Below are 12,878 nucleotides of genomic sequence, written 5' to 3'. Positions count from 1 at the left end.
AAAGCTAAATGTGCAAAGTGGGTATGTGCAGAGGAGACACTACCATGTCACTTTGTGGTAGAGCCAGGTTTTTTTGTCAAAGTTACAGATTTAAACACCTTTAAATATTAAATGTTACATATATTTAACATATAAATAGAAATGTAAATATAACATGTAAATATGATATTTCCCCTATTGCCTGAGGAATGCTAGAGAAAGAGAGGGGGTTCTAGCAGGAGGGCTGGTTAGGACCTCTGTGAGCTCAAAACTTATGTATTCAGTTTTACAAATCTTTTATGTATATTTCTTTTTATTTTAGACTCTCAAATTGGGTTATTCCAGTAATCCTCATTACACAAATGCTTTAGACTTGAAATTAAGGCCAATGAATGGAAGGGAGAAGGGTTTGCTTTCCTGTTATCAAAAGCTACTGTACCACTTTGGGGTCTCAAAGTCTGAAGATAGCCTTTAGTTTACTTTCCATTTTCAGGTTGCCAGGAATAAAGATTCTTTAAATCTTAGATACAAAGCAAGCAAAACTTGCATGGCTTGTAGAAAATTGTTTCCTAACTAAAAATAAGACTCCCTGGCAGGAGCTATTTGCTGGATCAGAGCTTTAGGCCTTCTCATTGGCAAAAGCTCGTCTCCAGTGGTTTGTCTATCCACACTGTACTGCAAACAAACACTTTCCTTCTTCATTAAGTGGATTGTTCCGTAGGTAATGGGAGGACAGGTTGGCCCCCACTCATGGAAAGAACTTTTTTAATAATCGAAAAAAATAGACTATCTTCACGTCGAAGTTCTTGAGCTCAAATTAGCAAAGCAGGTGGACAGATATTTTCTCTCTAGCCTAACTCCAGGGGATTCTGAGCTGTCTCTGTTGGTTGTCCCAGTTCCTTTTGAGTGATAGTCAACAAAGAAATCTGCATCTTTTAACTTGATTGTTGTTTCTTTTCAAGGGGCCTTTTATGGTGAGGAAAGAACAGGGTTGCCAGGTTTGACTGCCTGGATTGTACAGGGTACAATTCCAGGACAATCCTGGGAAAGTGAAGGTATCCAGAGACCCCTAGAATTTCTTTTTTATGGGGTAAAAGTATAAAGAATTTGGAATCGTGCTCCCTTTATTGCGGGATGGCTCACACATATGTGTGGCTCGTTCTTTCATGCAAAGAATGATGACAGGCATTGTACTGCCTGAGAGCGATCTAGCCAGCAATGCAAGAGTGTCTCTTTCTCTACAACCATCCAGCCATAGGTTATTATCAATCTGCTGCGAAATACGGCCTTCAATTCTTTTAATTCGTATTATCCTGATTCTTGGTAAGACTGAAAATCTTTACTCCTGTTTGCCAGACCTTTGCATTTTTTTTTTTCCTTTTTCTGGGAATTATCTTTTCAGAACTTTTGCTCATTTTAACATTGGGTTGTTTATCTTTCTCTTCATAATTTGTGAAGAGAATGTTTTTCCTGTTACAGACCTTAAACATTTTATTTCTATATATATTGGTAATACTTTCCTCAATAAGAGGGTAAACATTAATGTATTGTTTCTCCTCATTTTATTTTTCTACCCATGTTTGAATATTCAGTTCTTCTGGAATTTACATGTATTATTCTGAGCTGGGGGCGGGGGGGGGGGGGCGGTTTACCCGCCTTCCTCATTTGCCTTCCCTGTAGCTGTTTCCCCCAAAACACTTAAAGAATGGCCCCTGGCTGGGGAGAGCTGGGGCTGCCATTGCTGGACTTAAAGGCTGTGTTTCCTATGATGCGATTTTGTGACAAAAGAGACTGGGAACCAGATGTAGTGGGAAACAAAAGAACACTGGTCTATTATTTTTAAAAGATTCAAATATCCACTCAAACTTGCTGAAAATGTTTATTTTAGTTGGGCAATGTTAAATAGGACAGGTAGGAAGGGAAGATGTGTTTTTCAGGGTGAAGACAAGCCTTTATTATATAATGTGTGAGCCAAGGAAAGCATGATTTCATAGAGCAGGGAGTAGCAGGGATAACAGAATGACTGCATTTGGTTGGCCATATGCTTTATATTCTGTCTAGAGTTAAGATCGCTCTACATAGAGATATTTTATCTGTAACTTCTGAGCGCCTGTTCGCAATATTGCTGAAAGTTATGTATATTATCTGTAAGAAGGATTTTCTCCCCGTGATGCCGATAAAAACAGTAATGGAGGTGCAGGAAAGACACCAGAGTTTCTGGTAATATCCTTGAGCTAGGCTATGCCGAGAAGCGGTAAATGCATTGTGCTCAAGTTTCCCTTGTAAAATTGCACATTCTGGGAGTGTTCCTTTGAAAGAAAGGGTCTTTTTCTAGTCAGACTAAAATACTAATATATCCTTTGTGCTCTCCCTGTGAAATTACATTCTCGATTATTCAAACCTAATGGCATGTTTTTGGAAGACTTTCCTGCTTCCACTGACATTGTTTTTTCCAAAGGTATTTTTCTTAAACTTTGTGTTGGAGGAGAGGAACTTCTTTTTCTCCTTTTGGATGGTAGCCTATTCTGAGTGGGTGAAGAATAAAAAATAATTAAGATAATGCCGGAGGGATCACAGTAAAAAAAGTGAATAAGAAGTTACAGACCCCGGTAAAACTGTGTCCAGATTTTCTTGGTCGTTTAGTGGCCCATTTGCCTGGAGTATTTCCAGAAGCCCCATGAGCCCCTTTTAGATAAGGACCTGATCTCATAACCCTCATCTCTTTTTTTCAGCTTGCAGGCGATTGCTGTGTTAGATGTGCAGCTAGTGCTACAAATGCTTACACCCAATTTAGCAATTTAAGGTAACCTCATTCAAATCCCTAAGCGGAAACTTGGTTGTAGTCTTCCATAAGCTTTGCTGCTCTGTGTGACCTTTGGACCGCAGCATGAGCATCACCTGGGCTCTTGCTGGGATGCTCCGCCCTAGGCCTAGTGAATCAGCCTCTGCATGCTTTTTCCAGGATTCATGTTTGAGAAACAGTGTTCTGCATCACTAATAGACCGAACATTACTTGAATCTTAATGTCTATTATCTTCAGCTCATTCGAAAAATACTCTCACATACGTCCTGATGTACCGAAAGAAAAAGAAAATAAAAAGCCCCACTTTGTCAGAATATGATGGAAGGGAGGAATCCACAGAAACCAGGTAATAGCAATGTATTCTTTGCAATAGTTGGCCCAGGGCTTTGCAGCCTGGCAAACCTGGGCTGGAATCCTGGTGTTACAATTTACCAATTTCTTCACCAGTAAGTTGGTTTTAACCTTTTCTCCACCCTCAGCTGAAATGAAGAGTTCTCTCCGTTCCATGGTCTTTTGATCCCACCACTTTCTGCTATGCCAAACTGAAGAGCAAAACAGTTTGTGTGTGTACACATTATATTCAGGTGTTCTTTTCAATAACTTACACTTTATTCTAAGTGTAGATATAAACCAGATACATGGACACATAACTGAGCTAAGGGAAAATCCGTGTAAAAGCATTCTTAGGTTTTTTGTTTATTTTAAGATTTTATTTAATTATTTCAAAGGGAGAGCACTGTTCACGTGAGCAAACACAGGTGGCAGAGGGAGAGGGAGAAACAGACTCCCCGCTGAGCCAGGGTAGACAGGGTTCGATCCCAGGACCTGGAGATCATGACCTGAGCCGATGGCAGATGCTTAACCAACTGAGCCACCCAGGCACCCCAAAGCATTCCTAGGTTATTTTAACAGTTTAAATTACATTGATAAGTTTCCAATTAAATATTTTGCCAACTTGCTCTAAAAAGGACTCAGTGACCCTGGCTATCGGCTGTATCACTTGTATCTGTTTTTAACCTAACTTTCTGGCTGTAACAATATGGGGGAACTTCTGGTGAAGGTATAAAGGCTGACAAATCTTGAGTATTTACATTATTATAAACTATGTCCATAAATGTTTCTTAGAGAGAAAGGCAAAGAAAGTTTCAGCTTCTTTCTGAAATATCATCTGATTTAGGTATGAGATATGTAAATTAATTTTCACTGAAAAAGATCCAGTGCCAAGCATGCTGATGAAATGTGCATCTTTTGTAATTTAGAATAACATCCCAGGAAGAAAACATCTCTCCAAGTTACATAGAGGTAGAAAGACAAGATCTCCAAGATAGTACAGGAGATGGAAATATTCTTCATATTCTACACATTTTCAGTTGTCTCTAGAAAAGTGCCTGCAACCTGTTTCATCTTGAAGTTTGGCATTTGTTAATCATTGGATTAACCTTTATTTCATTTTCTTAAAGCTGTTATAGTTTCTTGTTGAATAATCCTTCAATATATTTCACAGTGTTTTGACTTGGTGCAGTTTTACAATATGAATTTCTTAAGACTCAATTATTTCATTTAGTAAGCATGTCAATTTAGTTAAGAGACAAATTTAATGATGATAAAGAAAATGTCACCCATTATGCACAAGCCAGACACATAAATGGTAATTAACTAGATCTGGGAGGAGTATAAATAACTGCATAATTAAAATTTAAGTAGATTTTAAAAACATGATTACTCAGGTAATATGTGTCCCTAATACTAGTTCAGAGTTGATGCCAACACACTGATTTCTCAATACACGTGGTCCAAAGTTCTGCCTATGAATCTATAACTATAAATCAAAATACTTTGCTGTTGAATTCAACACATTTTTTTTTTAATTTTTTTTAAAGATTTTATTTATTTATTTGACAGATCACAAGCAGGCAGAGAGGCAGGCAGAGAGAGGAAGGGAAGCAGGCTCCCCACTGAGCAGAGAGCCTGACGTGGGCCTCGATCCCAGGACCCTCGGATCATGAGCTGAGCTGAAGGCAGAGGCTTGAACCCACTGAGCCACCCAGGCACCCCTCAACACATTTCTTTTAAGAGATGTTTGAGATTTGTTGTTTTAGTTGTTTGTTTATTTACAGAAGATTAGGGTTTTCAGGTGTTAATTCTTCACTGTTTCACTGTGAAATTTTTACCTTGAAAGCATGAAGACAATTTAAAAATATATTTAATTTAAAGCTTAAATAATTTAAACATTGTTGGTAATATTACTTTTTTTGTTTGTTTGTTTTGCTTGATCTTGGGTCAGGTTTGGAATCCTTTTGTCTGAAAGGGGAAAATCTCAAGACGGTTTAGAAATAGGTGCAAATACTGGTTCTGTTGACATCCAGTTAGCTCCGGCTGGTTGTCCCTCCCTTTCAACGTAAGTTACAACGTGACCCTCACCACTTCTCGAGGTGGCAGTGCCCTGCTTGCTCAGAAGAGGAATGACCACTATTCCCTTGGACTTACTTCCGAAGAATCTCTGCAGGACTTTTCCTGGTGCTGGAGAAAGACCCTGGGGGCCCAGTCCCCTCTGTAGGGAAACTGTACTCGCCTGTGTTTTACTGGCCTATATGGAGTGATTCCACCTCATTTTTTTCCTGATGTGCTCAGGGAAAGAGCAATATGAGTCTCTAGGGTCCCTAAGTATGGGTAAACACATGCAGGAAGGTCTCAGGGGTGAGGCTGAGTATGAGAAAAGTCTTCGCCGTGGGGGGCTGAGCACCCACATACAACAGGATTGCAGCCTACAGCCCTTCTTCTAGGCTTCTTTGGGAAGAGGACTGCCAAGTGAGGTCATACAGGGGAATCCCAGTCACAGAGCAGCACAGGGAATGGAGGACAGGCCAGTGCCCCAAGCCCCATGTCTGTCCAGCAGGGAGGTGAGGTGAGTGGTGGGCCCTCTGAGCACTCAGTGTCCACCAGTCCGGTTTCCTCTGGTCTCACTGATGGACTTGGTCTGGCAGAGTGAAGGAGGTGTCCCTGTGTCTGCTGTAAATAGGCAGCCCCAGTAAGGGTTCTGGATCTTTCTCCATGTTGATGCTGCGTGCCCATTGATACAGGTAGACTGAAAGAAAATGCTCTTACTCTCTAGCTTTCTTTTTGTTCAGTGTCAGTCCTGTTCTAACTCTATCTTACAGGGCTTCTTTCTTTAGAGGAGGATAGCCCTGTGCTAAGCAGGTGACATAGTTGTTGTGGATGCCATGGTCCATGCTGGGGGAGGCCAAGCACAGTCCAGAAGTGAAGGTCTTCTTCCCATTCCCCAGGAGAGCTCTACTTACTTTAAAGCTCTCACAGTACTGTCTGGCTTCCCTGGGCAATGCAGTTGGACCTGTTCTACCCAAATTGTTACTCTTGAAACCAATTGGGTCAGGCTTTTTGTATGTTTACTACAAGGATGGGGAAAGAAAATGGTCAGCAAGTATTGATGGATTAATTGCTATATGCAGCGTTTTTCCTGAGGCTCTTGAAGCATTTTTTTTCTGGAGAAACCTTTATTTTAGACCATTCTGAATTACTTCTCCCTATTTTCATTTCTACCTGGTGACCCTGATGTTTAAAAACAGGGATCCTACATCCAAATATTGAGTTATCCTAATCACACATGCTTTTCTCTAGGAATTGGCCTTTACTAGTTAAGAAATAAGGGATCAAGATATCAGAAAAATAAACAAATGTTCTTTTCTGGATTCATGTTCCCTATGGTCATAAGAGTAGTAAGGAGACCACTTTTAAAAAGTCAAAATTTCATTATATATCTTTCTATATCTCTTGGGTGGTCCTTCTTAAACTTTTTTTTTTTTTAATATTTTATTTATTTATTTGACAGATAGAGATCACAGGTAGGCAGTGAGACAGGCAGAGAGAGAGGAGGAAGCAGGCTCCCTGCTGAGCAGAGAGCCCGATGTGGGGCTCCATCCCAGGACCCTGGGATCATGACCTGAGCCGAAGGCAGAGGCTTTAACCCACTGAGCCACCCAGGTGCTCCCCTTCTTAAACTTTAATGTGTACACAAATCTTGTGGGGGCTCTTATTAAATGAGGTCTGGGGGGAAGCTGAGATTCTCCAAATCTAATAAATATCCCAGGTCACCTATGTCCTACTGGTCCTCAGACCAAGCTTTGAGTAACAATGGTGATCAGTGAATAATTTTATTTGGTTATATTGTTAGCTGAGTGGAGATTAGATCTATGAATTATTCATGATTTTGTAATTTATTCATTTGTAAAACTTTAATGACATGCTGGAATTTTACTATCATCTTACATGATTAATAAATGTTATTATTTGGCATGATTAAATATTACAAGAAATATAAATAAATCAAAAAATATAACTTCCAAGGGAATAAATGTTGCCAAAATTTTTTTGACTTTTGTCTCAGAAATTTGCTGGGAATATATACAACAGAATTTGTATATAAACTAAATTTATGGGTCAGATAATTATCAAATGATAAATGATTTTGACTGGACAGGAGAGATCTCCCCCTTTTCTTTCAGAATGAATGTGGACTGCATATTCTATGTTTAAATCATTGACATAGAGACACATGAAAATGGGAATCAAAAATTTTTGATCTTCTTGATTTAATTTTGAGCAAAATCAAAAAAGGTTTTGATTTCTTTCACTCAAAACTGTTTTATTTATCTTTATTTTTTTAAAAAACTAATTTATTTGAGAGAGAGAGGGTGTAAGCAGAGGGAGGGGCAGAGGGAGAAGGAGAGAGAGAATACTCAAGCAGACTCCTGGCTGAGCATGGAGCCCAATGCAGGGCTTGATCTCACCACCCTGAGATCATGACCTGAGCTGAAATCAAGAGTTGGACACTTAGCAGACTGAGCCACCCAGGTGCCCCTCAATAGTGTTTTAAATTTTCACGGATTCTCAATCTTTTGTATACACTATTGAACTATCTACAGAAAGTAAGTGTGATTCCAAGTTTCTGTGTATTAAAACTTATGTGCACCACTGAGGAGATATCAAGCCATCAACTTTCATAAGATCAGGTATAATTTATGAATAATATGCTTTTAATATGTCTGACATACATATATATGATATATATTATATGTGTATGTGTCAGTAAAATATGTATAGAGCTTGAGAGAATAATTCTGAACTCTTTAATACCTTGCCATTTAAAAAAATGCTGAAAATCACTTACCAACTTTTTAGTATTTAATTATGTTAAAATATATGTAACATAAAATTTACCATCTTAATAATTTTTACATGTACAGGCACATTGCTGTGCAACCATTACTACCATCTCTCTCTGGAACTCTTCCAAAGTCTTGCAGACTGAAAATCTGTCTCCTTTAAATAAGGAGCACCCCCAGCAACCACCATTTTACTTTTTGTCTCATTGAGTTTGACTATTCTAGGTATCTCATAGAAGTGGAAAATTGTCTACTACTTTGTAGTCAAAATGGAAGTACATAATTTAGTTAATGATTATATATAGGTGCTCAAAAACTTGACAGGAAACCAATTAAAACACGTTAAAGTCAGCATGATGCAAAACAAAGATGCAAGAACCCAGTTTCTCATGGACTTTATTCTTTTGCATGTCAACAACAGTAAGTGTTGTGTTGAAGTTACTAGGTTTTCTACTAAATCAAGAAAGCAGAATGATGTTACAGAAGACTCTCACATCTGCCTTCCCCTTCAGCTGGGAGGAAATCAAGGGGGTTGAACTAGAGATGATCTTCTAAGCCCATTCATTTGTCCAACAATGTAATTTGAGCTCTTCATTTGGTCAGGCTTTTTTTTAATAGGTGCTGGGGGTACAGCTGTGAAAAGAACATACAAAGATCCCTGTCCTCAGGGAACTTTCATTCTAGTGGTGGAAGCTAGACAAAAAGTAAGCCAAATTTAAGAAATGATATTGTGTATTAGATGGTGAGGAATGCTTGAGTAAACAACTGAGGGGAAGGGGATGGTTGGAGGTGGGACCAGCAAAAGTGAGAGGGGTTAAGACTTCAGGGAAGGGAAGACAGATTCTATAAGGATGACTCCAGTGGAGGGAACAGCAGGTATAAGAGCTCTGCGGTAGGGTAGACATGCCAGGAGCAGCAAGGATAATACTGGGGCCAGACTTGATGGTGAGGAGACTGGGGGGGATGATGAGATTGGAGAGGTAACAAAAGGCTAGAGCACCTTGTAGCCAATTTTTTTTTCTTTTAAAGAGAGAGAGAAAGTATGTTTGTGGAGGGAGAGCAGAGGGAAAGAGAGAATCTAAAGCAGTTTCCATGCCCAACCCAGTAACAGAGCCTCATATGGGGCTCAATCTTAAAACCTCAATCTTATGCCCCACGTGAGGCTCCGTCTTAAGACCCTGAGATCATGACCAGAGCTGAAATCAAGAGTTGGACGCTTACCCAACTGAGCCACCCAGGTGCCCCCTTGTAGTCAATTTTATGGAACTTGCTGCAACTTGAAAGGAGACAGGGGCCTCGGAAGGGGTCTTAGCAGTTTAATGACTCCATCTGGCTTATGTTTTAGAGGAGTCACTCTGACTGCTGAAGGAGGCAAGAGCAGAGGTTGGGAGACTGCTGCAGAGATTCGTTTGACCTATATTCAGTGGCTTGGACCAGGATGGCAGTGATAGAGGGGTGGACCATGGTTTGAAGGTAAAGACAGCAGAAATTGCTTAAAGCTTAGAAAGCTAAATCTGCAGTTTTGGCCCAAGCCACTAGAAGGGTAGAGCTTTCAGGTACTAAAATGGGAAGGACTGCAGAAGAACAGGTACAAGAGGGAAGATCTAGAGTTTCGTTAAGATTGTTAAGTCTGTTGGATGTCCAGGTAGGGATGAGAGGTAGGTAGTTGTACCAAGTTGGACCAAGAATGAGTCTTCTGTTTTCAGAAGAAGATCCAACTGGCCACAGGTTTGAAGAGTATTTAAATCCAATGGAGGAGACCACCAAGAAGAGAATAAGTCTGGATAGAAAAAAGATGTGGTCAAGGATAGCTCTAGGGCACTGGGATGGGGAGATGCTTAATGAGGTCTCGGGAGTGTGTGTTAATGGAGAGGAAACAGCGAAGGAGAAGGCGAAAAGTCAGGAAGGAGAGGCAGGAGCATCCTAGAAGCCAAGCAAAGAGTGTTTGGACTTCATTGTTGGTATAAGCATTTTTCAGTTCTACCTATTGTCTTCAGAAAAAGTCCTGGGTATGGCATCGGTTACTTGCAGAGGCAGACACACAACTCTCTCCCAATCTGGTACTTCTCTGGAATAACTTGTAGGTAGAGTTTCTTAAGTTTTCGTGAGTCAGTGATCCCATTTACATTAAAATAATTTGGTTAAAGTCTTTCCTGTTTCACTTAGTATATGATGAACACATATTTAAGTAAAATAACTTTTTTTATTACCATCTTTTACTTTTTTAAAACCATAAGTGGTTTTTCATTCAGTGTTTCCTTATATTCAGGTGTGAAGGCAATTTTTGACCTTTTCCCATCTAATGTGTGTTGTGTATTGCTTAACTTTAAAGTGATTAAAGGGATGCCTACGTGGCTCATTCAGTTAAGCATCTGATTCTTGATTTCTGCTCAGGTCATGATCTCAGGGTCATGAAATCAAGCCCTGTTTCGGGCTCCACAGTGGGCATGGAGTCTGCTTAAGATTCTCTCTCTCCCCCTCTGTCTCTCCTCCACCTTAAAAAGAAAATGAAGTGATTATAAAAGAAAAGCAAAATTGAGAAACTAAAAGGAGATCGTGTCATGTTCATTTTTGTGACCAAATATATGTTAAAATATAGATTGCATGCATTAGGGAATCAAGAGTAGGTCAAATTGCTCTCATGACTTGGATTTGCAGTTTCTATATTTTGGCATATAAAATCAACTTGTTCGTTATTCATAATTTTGCTTTATTTCTATATGTCAAAATAAAAGAGAAGGGTTCAGAGTGATATTTGCAAACAGTCTCTGAAAATAGCACATTATGGCTGTGGTAGTTTTTATTCCAGTAAAGTCTAATTAGATATAATTGTCATGAAGTGTTCACCTAGTACTACTTATTTTTAAATTTCTGTGGTATCTTGATATATAAAATTGCAACTTACTATTTAGGTAAAGTTGATATTGATGTGAATATGAAGAAATATTTTAATTTTCATGTTCCTCGTTAGCTGGTAGCTCAATATATTCAGTGTGATCTTTTCTTGCTGCTTTTAATCATTTAAAGGTTAAAATAAAAACAATTTAAACAGTTAGTGTTAACTCTCCCGAGCTTTGTTCCATTTAGTCATAATATGTGACTTCTGGATACTTTGAGGTAAGGTTGTGGGCTTCATTTGTTCATTCTCATATTGATAGTAGTATGCCTTTCTCTCTATTGAATATCAAAGAGAGGCAGGAAAGGATGAATTCCCCATATAAATCATAGCACACTTCAGTAGGACATAGTTTATGTACTAATCTCAGGACATGGCTTTCAATCACAATTAGTAACAACTGAATACAATCATAATGTGTATTGAACTTTTACTATGTGCTGGTGTTTTTTGCATGCATTCTTTTATTTTGTCCTCGCAATTACCCTGTGAATCAGGAACTTCTGTCATATTCACTGTCTTGCAGATGGAGGAACAGAGTTTAGGTAGAACTTTGGTAATCTGCTAAGCATTTTATAGCCAAAAAGGGGTAGAGCTGGGTATCTGTATTCAGAGTCTGTCCTCTTAACTTCACTGGATTGTTGAGACCTTACTCCATGCTCTTTCTTCAGCAGATTCTCATCAGTCATGAAATAGCCCTTGGACTAGATCATAGCAGGGAGAAGGATACAGCATATGCTATCTTTGGTTGGATTGTCAATTAGTGAATGTTTAATTCCACAGCAGCATGATTAGGATATCTATAAACCTTAAGCATTATGCATTATAGTTCTTCACTTTTGTGTATGGAGATGTTCTCCTCCTTCTCTACCCCCAACCCCTCTACCCCAACCTTAAACTCTGCCTTTTGCTCTGCTTCAAATTCTTCTCATTTCTAAACATTTCTAGCTCCTTCTTGTAGCCACCTCACCTCCTGGCATTGCTATTCATCAAGAATATTTTTCTTCTTTCACAGTGTGCCAAAATTTTAAAGAAATAGATGAAAATGCAATGTGGGCTGCTTGTTTTAGGAAGGAAAGCTTGACCTTGGTAAACTGTTCATTTGTAGTCTCCCATTCCATGTAAACAGTTTTTTGGCCGTCAACTTAAAACTCAAGACTTTTCAAGAGGGATCCATATATTCCACTCCCTTTATACTTGAATCTGAGAGAGGGAGACAGAGTCAAATATATTCAGTGACAACTTGGTTCACTGGTTGGAGGACAACAAAATATAGTATTTTGGAAGAAAAGAAGAAGGAAAATAATTTAGCAGAAAGCATATATTTTTAATCAAGATATCCAAGGTCAGATTCCTGCCACTTAATGTTTCTGAGACCTTGAGTAAGTCACTCTACCTCTCTAAGTCTGTTTCTTCCCCAGCTGGATAGGGACACCTCCCTCCCCCCACAACTTGGTTTGAATATTAGTAAGATATTTCTATAATCTGGCTTTAGTCATCTCTATACATTTATTTAATTAACTTCAGCTTATATTACTGCCTTCCCCCCCCCCAGGGCTCTCTGTAAGTATTCTAGTGGATTGTAAATAAATGCTCTGATTTCTCCCATCTGCTCACTCAGTATCAAAAGAGAAGTTAAAGGCTTTCAGGAATAACTGACAGAAACCGTTTCTAAACCAACTAAACCAATAATAGAAATATTAATAAAGTGTGTGCACACCGCTTTCTTCTTGAATGGCTCTCACCACTTCCACTTGTTACTGCCTACAAGAGCCCCTTGAGTCACATCCTCTGAAGCCTCCTGAGACTTACTCCCCAACAGTGGAGGTTGGACTAGGTGGGGCTGGAGGTGGGGTTCTTGGAAATGAATCACTTTGTCTTTTGTGTTCCCAATATACTTTTACTAGAGCTTTATTATTGGACTCTTTCTATTTTGATTTATAGATGTTTACTTGATTTTATCCTCTATTAGACTATGACTTATTTTTAAAGACAAAGTCTTTATCTCAGTGATCTTTGT

At 39.1% G+C, this 12,878-nt stretch overlaps 1 protein-coding gene across 2 annotated transcripts in view; it reads left to right on the top strand.

Annotated features, from left to right (window-relative positions):
* The window catches only part of LOC111147058 (fibroblast growth factor 14), a 619,485-nt gene that overhangs the window by 162,130 nt on the left and 444,477 nt on the right, over nt 1-12,878 (top strand). The window lies entirely within an intron of this gene.

The sequence above is a fragment of the Enhydra lutris genome, unplaced genomic scaffold (assembly GCF_002288905.1).
Source record: "Enhydra lutris kenyoni isolate GAN:26980312 unplaced genomic scaffold, ASM228890v2 scaffoldscaffold15, whole genome shotgun sequence".
Taxonomy (NCBI): domain Eukaryota; kingdom Metazoa; phylum Chordata; class Mammalia; order Carnivora; family Mustelidae; genus Enhydra; species Enhydra lutris.
The sequence above is the reverse complement of the archived record's forward strand: the minus strand, read 5'-3'. Positions and strand labels throughout refer to the sequence as shown.